This window comes from Fundulus heteroclitus, unplaced genomic scaffold (assembly GCF_011125445.2).
Source record: "Fundulus heteroclitus isolate FHET01 unplaced genomic scaffold, MU-UCD_Fhet_4.1 scaffold_589, whole genome shotgun sequence".
Taxonomy (NCBI): domain Eukaryota; kingdom Metazoa; phylum Chordata; class Actinopteri; order Cyprinodontiformes; family Fundulidae; genus Fundulus; species Fundulus heteroclitus.
The window spans coordinates 64,797-74,878 of NW_023397021.1; the positions used below are offsets into that span (position 1 = coordinate 64,797).

General features: G+C 40.8%; 1 long non-coding RNA gene across 1 annotated transcript; it reads left to right on the forward strand.

The window, feature by feature from the left end:
- The first annotated feature begins 406 nt into the window (after positions 1-406).
- Positions 407-596, forward strand: LOC118561247. The gene is made up of 2 exons (XR_004929872.1): positions 407-445; positions 518-596. It is a non-coding gene; the product is annotated as an uncharacterized LOC118561247 (long non-coding RNA).
- Positions 597-10,082: the final 9,486 nt, after the last annotated feature.

Sequence of the window (10,082 nt, forward strand, 5' to 3'; positions counted from 1 at the left end):
TGCTCCTCGCAGCCTCCAGTGCCAGAACGTCTCTAGCCATACGGTGAGCGCTTCCAGCCTTTTTTGAATTCCTGTCTGCCTGTCTGCCTCTCGACCTGTTTTGCCTCTGTTTTTGGAAACCTGTCTGCCCCTTTTTGGATTTGTCTGCCTGCCTGGGTCCTGCCTGTCAGCCTCAGTGAACTGGACTGCCTCTCCGTGTTTCTGACCCCAGCCTGTCCGTGAGTAAAACGAGTTCGCCTGCCCCCTGTCTGTCTGTGCTTTCTGGATTGTGACCTGGACCTGGACCTGGACGCTCTGTTGGATTCTCCCTTGAAAACCGCTGCCTGAGTTAAACGGATTTCCCCCTGACAAAGACCCGGACCGGACCTGGACAAAGAGCCCTGGATAACCCCCTCTCGGACGCCTTCGACATAAGGAGTCAGAGTTCTGCCCTCAGCACGTCCAGGTTAGTGACCCTACTTCTCTCTCACCAACCTGTCAATATCTGCTGGTCACTAACCTGCGACTCTGCCTTCAGGAGCGGCCAGTCGCAGAGTGCGAGCCGAGCCAGGGGACCGCGCCGCCAGCGTCAAAATAAAGACTGTTAATATTTTGTACTCACTTGTTTTCGGGTATTTCTTGGGTCCTCCTAAATTCATCACAGAGGGTGATGACATCCAAGAATTCTGTGCTGTGTAATGATAAAAAAACAAGCTAATTTAACTTTACTCAGTATAATTATGAAAGCTAGCTAATATGGCTGTTAGCTGTGATTTCAAAAACACAATGCAAATCACTGAAAAGTGCAGCTAGTCTTCACACTAAGCTATACCAAACAATTCAAACAACGGGCATAAGCATGCTAGCAGTAGCATTCGCATGCTACAAACAGTACAACACTCACTCAGTTCGGTCTTTTAGTCAGTTTCACAAGGCTTAAAATACATCAATTTCATGATGGGTTGAGTTATCTAAAACCTGAGAGGTATACCAGTGAGTGTCATAGCAGTTAAACATAATAAATAATGACTAATTCAACTAATAGCCTACCATGTCATGTTTATTCAAAATTTCACAGAAGGTCTCCTGGGAAAGTCTTGTTGCAAGTCTCGAAAGATTATCAACTTAGTGTATGAACAGAGAGGAATAGAAAGGTGAAAATGGAGAGAGAGAGGCCTAAAAACGGCTGTGTTACAAGAGCGTAATGCTACTGGGCTGGTGAAGAGTCAGTATGTCACTCAGGTAAGAGGGTGCAAGGCAATGGGTTGAACTGAAGACAGACAACAGGATTTTGAACTGAATTCTGAATCAAACCGGGAGCTGATGGATAGAATAAAAAACAGGAGTGATGTGGTCATACTTGCGGGTGTTGGTGAGCAGCATTCTGCAGAAGTTGTAAGCGTTGTATTTAGGCTTCGTTAAATCCAGTATACAAGAACAAGACTATAATAGCGCACTAGAGATCAACCAATACAGGTTTTGTTGTTGTGCTGTTATGCTATTACCAGGGTTCCCACGGGTCCTTGAAATCCTTGAAAGTTTGTGAATCTAAAAAAATTAATTCAAGGCCCTTGAGGTTCTTGAAAATTGCCAAAAAAAACCCACCTTGTCCTTGAAAGTCCTTGAATTTTTTGTGGGGTTGAAAGTTCACACGGATGACGACTCATGTGTCATTATTTTACTACCACACGATCTTTTAAAATTATGCTGATTCCGCAGACTTTTAATTTGCAAAAGTACGTTTGCTCTTCTTCGTTAGTTGGTAGGCTATGGTTTAGGCCTACGTGCGCCCAATAGGTTACATTCACAGTGTTGCCAACTGAGCGACTTTGTCGCTATATTTAGCGACTTTTCAGACCCCTCCAGCGACTCTTTTTCAAAACAGCGACTAGCGACAAATCTAGCGACTGTTGGAGACTCTTACGTGAAAGCACGTATCGTTTATACTCTTGTCCTCCAGCGACAGGTACTGCCGTGGGGCGCCTCCCCCGTGCCAACCCCGTTCTCCCGCTACCGCAGGAGTCCCTCTTAGCGCTGCAGTCAGAGCCACAGCATGTTTACCCTCAGCGTCCAGACTGCAAATGAAGCGCACATGCGGGAAAAACCTGCGCCGGGATTATATCAATTTGAAACAAATTGATATAATTCTGAACATCTCTATGCTGCACTTTTTTCCATAAAATTCCATGAAACGGTAGGCTAATGTACATCTTATATGTAATGTAGTATGGCATAGCCATGTACTGTGGATATAAATGTAGGCTATGAATATGATCAATATCAATGTAAGTCCACTTTCTTGCATTGCTTCTGACCCAACAACTTCTATGCTGTTTAGTCTTTTATTAAATTTGCATTGTATTAAAATATGATAACCTATTCAGCGGTCACAGTAGGTAAATGCCGCCACGTGTGGTCCTTGAATTTGAGGAAATTGGTCCTGGAAAGTCCTTGAAAGGTCCTTGAATTTGATGTTAACCAAGGTGTGGGAACCCTGTATTACACACTGTTTAAGTTATTTACTGTTTAATAAATAACCCTCTGTCTGTTAGGTATTATCCGGTGCCGGTTTGGGTCACCCCAAACAGCTGATATTAGGACCCTAGTTGAAAGGGATGATTCGAGCACTGACATTCTTTTAACAACAAACTTTGTACACATATAGAATAAAGGAGTGACAACTTCTCTTCAAGTTCAATAATTTATTAACAGGAATAAAATTAACATCCAGAGAAAATCACTACAGAATGCTGTTTATCTGAATTAACACTATATTTTAGGGCTGTCAGTTTTAACGCCTTATTAATACATTAACTTTGTTAGATAACGGCGACAATTTTTTTGTCGTGCATTAATCGCACGTCAAAACACACACTGCATTCCCTAATGTTTTTTCCCCGCAGCGCTCTCCAGACTGTTTCTTTTACCCTAGACGCTTTCCGTAGCTCCAAGAATGCTAGAGACTGTAGCAAAACAGACCCGCGCTCACTGTTGCCAAGTCTGCTTATTTCATGTGACTTTGGGCTTCGATTTTCTACAGCAGCTTGTAAATTTCACGAGTTGCGGGTTACGTTAAAGAAGTTAAATCGCTTATTTGGGCTATAAATTAAGTGATGATAAACCAGAGGTATAAAGAAACCTGCTTGCACTACAGACAACCAGCTGAAATATCCCTCCGCCTCATCACGTGCTGGAGCACATCCTGCGTCGCTGCGGGGTCTTTTCTCCTTTAGACTGACATGTGAGCCGACAGAAATAAAGGCAAAGGGAGCAATGTTGCCCGTATTTTCTGCAGTTTACGGTTGCAATAACCGGTGATAACTGCTGAAAGAGATTATGCGGTGTAGATTACCATTTTAAGCATAGATTGATTCTGAAGATGAGTTTTTACACGCTGATAATATTGCAGAAACCAAACCCATAAACCATACTTTAATGCTTATTAATTTGTTGTATTTGTATTTGACAAACTAAGGCTGAATCACATTGCCAAATGAAGTACCCTGGAGTTATAGTGTCAGCACATGCAAGTGTGCTAAACAGTTCTCTTTCAAGGGTATTAAGTTCCTGCCCCAGTTGCAAGTAAAGTGTAAGACTCTGGAATTTAAAACCTTTTTCCAGGCTTTAAAAAAATTGTCTGTATGAACGTGGCTATAAACAGCATGCAAAAATATACAAAGAAATGGTTGTTGTTGGTGTGAAATCTCAGAATTAGATAAAAATGAACAAGAAAACTAGTAAAGTTAGTATTAATTTATATGTATATGGGTAAATCGGGGGCAGTCCCTTAGTGCCTGCAAAAGACTCAAATTGCTTTGTTTACAGCTCAGTCCCGAGTTTTCCTCATGGCCTGATTGTATAACAATACCGATACAAATTATGTTGACATCATGCTAACAATACCTGATACACAAGGCTGATTCTTGAAGCCGATATTGATTTTTCTCCTTCCATTTAAATGATATAATGATAACAAATGTTACAAAAGTATCAATTTAAACAAAAAAATACACATTTATTAAAGAAGCATAGCACAACTTGCAGAGTTTTACAGAAGTTTCTCCCCTCTGGCTAGAAGTTGAAATGACAGCAGTGTTGTGCATGGAAGAAGAGGAAAAGAATCTGCCGCTGAGACTGCACAGTTCTTTTGTTTAGCTGTGTCATTTCTTCTTAGATGTTACACCATTATGAAGTGATGAACTGCAGCTCCCAGCATGCAACACAGTTGGGACTACAACCTGCATACAGCTCCAGTCACAATGGTGGTGGTGACTGTGCACAGATCAAATGACACTCTAAGAAAAAAAACCGCAGCAGAACCGAAAACTTGTTCTTCTTTTGTGCAGCCCCGCGGTGTTGAGAAGATATTCAGCTGAACTTCTGCGTGTCGTTTACACGTAATAGGTCCATAGTCAAATTTTTGGCAGGACAAAGTTTGCTCCATCACCATTCCTAACATATTAGGAACAGGTTTAATGCTTAAGTGCTCCAAGAGGAGTTTGTTTGAATTGCGCTGAATATTTCCAATGTGTGGCTACGTTATGATAAGTGACTTGTGCTGTGTTTGATTCGGTCTTTAAAGTTTTGTTGAAGCTCGTTGTCCCTTCAGTTAGAAGTCCTCCATCACGTTAGTTAACCTGTGGTCTCGGCGAGGCCTCCTTGCGTATGGCAAGTAGGGGCCAGAGTCCATACGCTATCAAAGCAGCCATTTTGTTCTTGGCACAGAGTAGCTAAGATAATCTGTGCTAACATTGGTTTATCTTCAGGCCTGTTGTGTATACCACCCCTTTCCCTACCTCAGAGCTATTAGCCAAATTCCTTTAATACTGTTATATCAAAGTGCTGCTATGTTAATAGTTATTGTGCAGTGTTGGGTCCAATAGAATTTTTAATCAACTGTGAATTGCTACCTCTACAATTCATCCATCTTTACTGACTTTTATTTTCTTTTTTTCTATTTTTTTGTTTTATTTAGTAGTGAGTTTTGTTCCTAGTAGTAGGCACTTGGAAAAACAGTCATCCCTCGTGATCCAGTGAGTCGCCTCAATGACGGCATCACTTTTTCAGTGGTTATTTTTCTGCTTGAATTTAAATTAAATTTATGGGCAATTTGTGTTTTCTGCTGAATGAAAAACCATCTGTTTTTAATCTGAGAACAGTGTAAGAGACATTTTTTTAAATTTCATGAAAAGTAATGACATCCTGATCATTTTTCACCGACTGTACATGTAAGGTAGGTTTAAACGGCAAAAAACACGTAGTGCCGCATCCCAGTCATTCAAACTAATTATTCATGTTTTTTGAATGATAGCGTACCTAATTAGGAAGTTTGATGGAAATCTGATAGCCCGCAGCACCTTAACTAGACCCTGTCATAACAGTGACTCTGCCCTGGAGGAAGAGGCAGATACCACACAGGACGAGAAGCCTTTCGCTGCAGCGCCTTTTGGATATCCAACTCCGCCCATCCAAGTTGGCCATTTTGATGACGTAATGCGACTATGAGCTTTCTTAGGCGCAAACAAAACTTTACTGCCCATAGCAAATCGGAAAACGAACAATGTGGGTAAGTGAAAAATACATAATTTTATGTTCATAGGCCTAACGATATTACTTTGTTGACCCTGCTGGATGAAATATATTATGATATTTGATGTGACGATCTAGTTATTGTTTTCATTAGTTTTTGCATGATAAGGTAGTCATTTTGTAGGCTACCATCAATTTAATGTTAGCTAGCGCTAGGCCCTGTTTAGTTTTAGTTATAGATGTTTCTTGTGAAATTGAGTTTATGCAATATCCATCCCGTGATGTCACGGGATGAACATTACAGAACGTTATCATTTTTGTGTGAAGAAAGTATGCAAGATTAGTAAGAGTCCAACAGTTAGACTGAAAATTATTTCGGCTTGAGAAATATAACGTTATTAGCCTGCTAACGTTAATTACACATATCAGTATACTTAGCAGAGTTGCTAGCGGTTTAATTTGTAACACAATAATGCAGAGCTCAGCATGACACTTTTTTTTTGGTACAGTGGTTTAGGTGTTGGGCTGGTGCACCAAAGGTCGCAGGTTCGCAACCCGCTGGGGGTACCCAATATTTTTTTATTGTAAATAAATAATTTGAACAACTGATATTGTTCATTTTACTAATGAGCAAAAAAGTCTAATTCTTCCACCGGCGTGGAAACATCTTCATTTCCACGCCGGTTGGAGATGAGGCAGAGTTGACTGGATTAATTCTTTCAGCTGAATGCCCTCCCGATGCAGGGGATACAAATTCTGCCAGGGATAAGTCGTTTGGCTGTGCTATCCAAGCGCAGCAGGTCTTGGTGATATCACAGTAAAATGAGCAAAAGTCTGGGCTATTTCTGCCCTGTGATGGACTGCCGACGTGTCCAAGGTCTGCCCCGCCTCTCGCCCATTGACAGCTGGAGATTGGCACCGATCCGAACCCAGCAGGGATAAACGTGTTAGAAAATGGATGATGGATGGTCTGGGCTATTTCTTTTTCCTTGGCATCAAGATCTTTGCCAACTGGCGCCAGAAAATGCTATTATTAGGCTTTCTTCGTCTGGAAACAAATGTTTACAACAGCTTACACATTGAACGCACTCAGCTGACAATACAGCGATCTGATTGGCTGAGCAGCAAAAATCAAATCACGTGACCTCTCGGACCGGAGAGCAACAGTTTAGATTTTTTATCAGCAATAACTTATTAATGTGCAAGTGAAAATGTGGGAACATTGGTGTTTTGAGATCACTGCTATGTGTAGCAACTTATCCAAGTGCAAGAAAGTTGCCGTCTGAAAGTTCATACAAAACTTCTTAAGGAGACGTCCCACAGATTCTGGCCCACGGACTCGTTTTGAGGAAACTACGGTTGTAGCTCAGTGTCTGCCTTGCGGTGGTGTGCGGAGAGGTGTCTGTTTTGTAGAATAAATCATCCGCCGATGAGTTATTGATCTGGAAAGCCGAATCTGAAACCACCGAAAAACATTTCAGATCCCAAATGTACAGCGTTCTAATTCTTCCAGTCTATTAGCAGCTTCCCGTAAGAGGTCGGCCACTGAACGTCTGCCTGCTGAGTTTGACATTACTAAACAATTCTTTAGTGCGGGGAAAAGCCATGTAGATTTGACCGACGCAGTAAAATGCTAACCAACCAATGGGAAGAAGTTGAGCCCTTAAGACACAGCCCCTCCTCATTTACATAATGAGGCAGAAATGCATACAGAAATGTAAAAAGGACAGACAGAAATGTAAAAACGACAAACAGAAATGTAAAAAGGACAGGCAGAAATAAATAGCATCGGACAAATGAATAGGGCAAAAAAATACAAAGAAAGAATAAAACAGACAAAAATATTATAACATGCACATAAATAAATACTTAAAAAAATAAGTAATTAATAAATAAAGTGGCTAATTAAGGAAATATATACATTTTGTCTCACTGTATAATTCATTTTCTATCTACATTGTATTTTTGGTGGCACATAATTGTATGCATATTTATTTATTAAACATTTATTTATTTCTGTATTTATTTTTAAATATGGAAAACTTGGTCCTCCATACGCCAGGGCTCAACAAGAGTTCATCTAAAGATGTTTTAGAACTGACTGGTGACCTTTAGTTTATATTTCAGAAAGTTAGGTATAAGTAGAGTTATGTGGTTTTATGTTTTATGGATACAATCCGGGTTAGCACCCGAACATCCCTTTCAGACAGCTTCCTCGTGCGTCCACAGTTAATCCTGTTGGATGTGGTTCATCCACATTACCCTGGACACCGTGGCTCTTGATACATCACAAACACTTGCTGTCTTGGTCACAGATGCAAGGCAAGGCAAGGTAAATTTATTTATAGCACAATTCAGTACAGAGACAATACAAAGTGCTTTACATGATTAAAATATAGCAAATAAACGCAAGTAGGAATAAATGTAGATAGAAAATAGAAATAAAAGCAAGTAGAGATAGAGTGTAGAAACAAAGATGAACATTAAAAACAGTAAAACAGTTTTAACTAGAACAATCAAAGGCAATTTTAAACAAATGTGTTTTTAATCTCGATTTTAAAGAACTCAGGCTTTCCGCACTGGTCTTTCCGCACCCTTTTCCGGTTTTCTGGAAGTTTGTTCCAGATAAGTGGAGCATAGGAACTAAATGCTGCTTCTCCTTGTTTAGTTCTGGTTCTAGGGTATGCAGAGTAGGCTGGAGCCAGAAGACCTGAGTGGTCTGGAGGGTTGATACACTGATAACAAGTCTGTGATGTATTTAGGTGCTAAGCCATTTAGGGATTTATAGACTAAACAGAAGTATTTTAAAGTCTATTCTCTGAGATACAGGGAGCCAGTGTAAAGGACTTTAGAACTGGGGGGATGTGCTCTACTTTCTTGGTCTAGTGAGGACGGGGGCCGCAGCGTTCTGGATCAGCTGCAGCTGTCTGATCAACTTTTTAGGCAGACCTGTGAAAACACCGTTGCAGTAATCAATTCTACTAAAATATAAACGCATGGATTAGTTTTTCCTTGATCCTGCTGAAGACTTTAGTCCTTTAATCCTGGAAATGTTCCTCAGGTGATAGAAAGCTGACCTTGTCACTGTCTGTAAATGCTTTTGGTGTTTCAGTTCTGAGTCCATCACTACACCCAGATTTCGGGCTTGATCAGTGGTTTCTAGCTGAAGAAACGTTGACTGTCGGCTGTTGCCAATTAGCTCATTAGCTGCGTCTCAGATCGAAATACGCAGTTTGCAGCTCTGCAGACGCAAAGTTTTCCCGGTCGGCAGGTTTTGATGAAGACAAATCCTTTTCACTCAGAAGGTTTGATTTTAAAATCCCCAAGCGATGAGAGCCTACGACCAAGGAACTCGGAAGCTTTGCCTTTGACGGTCATGCCCACCACCAAGGCGGGCGCCTTCTTCAACTTCTTCAGAAGTTGAACGATTCTAGTTATACCTGAAATGTATTTGTGCTCTCTAATAGCCTGCGCTAGTGGCTCAATAAAAAGCGCAAAGAGACTGGGACTGAGAGGGCACCCTTGTAGCCAACCTCTGTTCAATAATACTGTGTCTGATAAGTCACCATTTATTTTAATTCTGGCTGAAGGCGAATCATATAGACTGTAAGCACCTGATAATTTGATTATTAAAGCCAAATCTCTCCAAAACTAAGTAAAGATAATTCCAACAAACCGAATCAAACACCTTTTCGGCATCAAGACTAACAGCTATTGATTCTATGTTTTTTATTTGGTCTACGAGATGAAGGGCTCGCCTCACATTGTCATGAGTTTGCCTATTTCTAACAAATTCTGTTTGATCTGTATCTGTTAACTCTGGAATTATGAAGTCCAACCTCTTAGCCATTATTGTTGCAAATATCCTGTAATCAATCTATCTGGTCTTCGTACAGCTTATTTAGAACCTCTCTTTGATTTCCAACAAGGTGTCTTCGTTACTGTTTTATGAAATGTTTATTTCAGGATCGGGAGAGATCGGCAAACACAAATAAGGACTCAAACACTGTTTCTGTTAGAATATAAGGCGCACATTTATTATTCCCCACAGAACACAGCAACACAAAACAGCAAGCACTTCGCACGCAAAGTAGCAAGCACTTAAAGCCGACAAGCTTTCAAACAGGCGTGTTGCTCCATCTCTTACCATGGTTAGGACTGGAAAGTCGGTCAGTCCGGTTAGAGCACAGTCCACGTGGTCGGGCGTCCATACAACCCACGGCTGACTTCAACGACTGAGGGCGGTCCCCTCTTTTTTATACCAATAAACAAAGTATCAGATGGGAGCGAGAGTGGCCACTTCTCCCTCCCATCTGAGCTGTTCGTCACGTTTCCAAAACAAAACCGTTCCCAGCATCTCAGCAGTGTGTGAAGCAAAATAATATTGCAAACTTAGATAATAGCACAAATATAAGCAAAATGAGGAATACAGAATCAGTCTTTCCCCACAACACATTGTCATAGGTTCCCACCACAAGTTAAAACAAGTTATAGCAAAATAACACATGTTGTTCTCAGTTTTATGTGAGCAACATAACAGACACAAGCATATATGTTGCTCTTAGTTTAAAACC